Source organism: Crinia signifera, chromosome 1 (assembly GCF_055691185.1).
Source record: "Crinia signifera chromosome 1, ASM5569118v1, whole genome shotgun sequence".
Taxonomy (NCBI): domain Eukaryota; kingdom Metazoa; phylum Chordata; class Amphibia; order Anura; family Myobatrachidae; genus Crinia; species Crinia signifera.
The window spans coordinates 225,820,990-225,823,808 of record NC_139217.1 but is presented as its reverse complement, the minus strand read 5'-3'; the positions used below and the strand labels follow the sequence as shown (position 1 = coordinate 225,823,808).

The 2,819-nt window shown below is 46.5% G+C and overlaps 1 pseudogene; it reads right to left on the bottom strand.

The window, feature by feature from the left end:
* Positions 1–365: 365 nt before the first annotated feature.
* On the bottom strand, positions 366–501 carry LOC146045449 (U2 spliceosomal RNA; annotated as a pseudogene).
* Between the last annotated feature and the right edge of the window lie 2,318 nt (positions 502–2,819).

Genomic DNA, 2,819 nt, shown 5'->3' with positions numbered 1-2,819 from the left:
TTTTTAATGACCCCCCTATGGGGTGAGGCCCCCTCGGAAGAGCAATCTACTCAGTCTCAGTGTTTCTCCGATCCCAGGGTTAAGGTACTAAGGTGGACTTTTCTCTGTCTCCCCATCAGAGGCTACAAACCTCTAGAACAGGAGCCATCTACTCAGTTCCAGCCTTTCTCTGCTCCCTGGCAATGGATACTAGACTGAGCCTTTCGCTGTCTCATCATTCGGGGGATACGAACCCTGTCAAGAGAGCCAAACTACTAGGCCCAGTGTTTCTCCCCCCTCCTACCAGTGGGTTTACGGAAACAACACCTCCTACCACATGGCAGAGGTGAAGGTACTCAGCCAGACTTTTCACCACTCCCAGGGATGAGGGGTCCCAAACCCTCCGTCCATCAGAGCAGCTACTCAGTCTAGCCTTTCTCTATTCTCTGCCAAAGGCCAGTCCATACCCACTGATAAGAACAGATACTACACTTGATCTTAGCCAAAAGGCCTAAAAACGTTGCGCAAAGGTATCACCCAGTCTCCCGGGCAAAATCTTATAGAATTCCCCAGACCGCCCATTAGGGCAAGTTTCTTGGAAGTATCTATCACATCTTGAGAATAAAGTTTAGTTATAATAGTCGAAAATGTCAAGTATATCTTGTCCTTTATTAATTTTTAACACAGAAGAGCTTTTCAACATAGTGACATGGGAAGAAGGACGTGTCCCCCGCAGCAAGTTGCACAGCATTCTGGGGAGCGTCGCGGGAGATGCCGGCAGCTGCTGGAAGTAGTCAGCAGCTGCCAGAAGACCTGGATGTCGACAGATGAAGAAAGAAGATCATCCATGGAGGACCTGGGTGAGTAGGATTTCCTTCCACAGGTCCAACATGGATTATCCTCGGACAGGACGCCGACCCCGGAGCCGCCGACACGGAGCCGCCGACACCGGAGCCAGCGACCTACCAACGGGATCAAGATAGGTAAGTATCAGTATGTGTGTAATGTGTGTATTAAACTTTTATTTAAAATGGGTGTCAGTGTGTTTTATTTAACTATTTTTTTTACTGTGGCACTACAAGACCCAGCGGGCCCTTTAATGCCCAGCAGGCTGGGACTTGTGGTTCTCCAAGTCCCAGCTTGCTGGGGAGGCTTGCTGGCACTTGTAGTGCCACAGTAAAAAACAATAGTTTGTTCTATTTTTTACACCACTATCAGCTCGATGCCCACCGCCCAGGGGCATCGAGGACAGCACCAGGCTTCAGCCTGGTCAGGTAAGCCCTGGAGGGGGGGACCCCTTTATTGGGGGGGTCCCCACTCCCCCAGGGCCCCTGGCCAGGCTGACTGGTCGGTAGGGTTAATGCTTTGGCCGGGGGGACTTGCATAAAAAGTCTCCCCCCCGGCTGTGGCATTACCCTGCTGGCTGGTTTTGCCTGGGGCTGGTTCTTAAAATACGGGGGACCCCTAGTCATTTTGTCCCCCGTATTTTGGGAACCAGCCCCAGAGCAGGAGCCTGGGGCTGGTTGTTAAAAATCAGGGAACCCCTATTTGTCGGGTTCCCTGATTTTTAATTACCGGCTCCTGGCTCCGTCAGCCTGGTGCTGGTTTCGGCTGTGGGGGGGACCCCACGCCGTTTTTTTTTTTTATTTATTTAATTTTTCTATTTTTTTAAACTGAAGCCTGCACGGATCTGACTGATCCGTGCAGGCTTAAAGCAAATAGAACAGGAAAATGGTGTTCTATTTTCCTGTCGTATTTGCATGCCTGTTTTACACCACTAAGCAGCCGTATTATCAGTACGGCTGCTTAGTAAATCAGAAACCACAATTCTTTTGAATGGTGATTTCTGTCGTATCCTATCGATGGTGTAGACATTCGTATTTGTAAATACAAATACGAATGTTCCATCTTTAGGAATACGAATTGTTGTATTTTTGGGATTGTAAATCCCGAAAATACAAATTCGTAAAAAAAAGGTGTATTTCTCCTTACGAATACACCTTTTTTCTACGAATCCATTTTGGTAAATGTCCCCCCATGTTTCTAAAATGGAAAATTTTATTTTTTTATTAGTATAATGCATGGCCTAAGAGTCCAAAAGTGCATCAAAATGTACTTTTTGCTTGTGGTGTTAGTGCTTGGATTGGGGGAAAACATAATAAATTATCTCACCTAACAAATTTTGCAGCCTGCCAAAAAAGCATATGATCTAAGGAATGGGAAGCATTTTGCCTCTAAAGCATTACAAAATTAAATAGAGGAGGCTTAGTTGGAGGGTAAATGCCAAATGCCATTGTTTTGTGGGCTCGCTGGGCTGGCAGCCACCTGGTCGGCGGTGCTGGGACTGCTGTACAGTGAGATAGGGGTGTCCCATGTCCGCCAGTGTGCAGAGCGGTACCGGAAGTGAAATAGTTAATTTTTAAACAGCAATCCACTGTTGGCATCCAGAGGAGTGCAATATGGCAAACACAATTCTTAGTATATTTACCCTCAATTCTCCAAAACTGTCTCACATGTCCTCCCATGGTTTTCTGCGCCACTGGTATGGTAATGTATGAACAATACATTACCATACCAGTGGCGCAGAAAACCATGGGAGGACATGTGGTACACTTATACGGTGTCCATGTTGACATTTGTCAACAAACACACTGAAAATCTGTGAAAAACTCATGTCTAATTTTTTCCACCCAGACATTTTTCATGTAGACATTTTGCTTGTGTCAACCTTTTGTTCATGTACACCAAATGCAGGTCCACCTCTTGCCTGTTGACAAGTAGTGGTCGACCTTTTGACTATTGTCCTAGGCACAATACCTTCCTAACAATCCACACCCCTA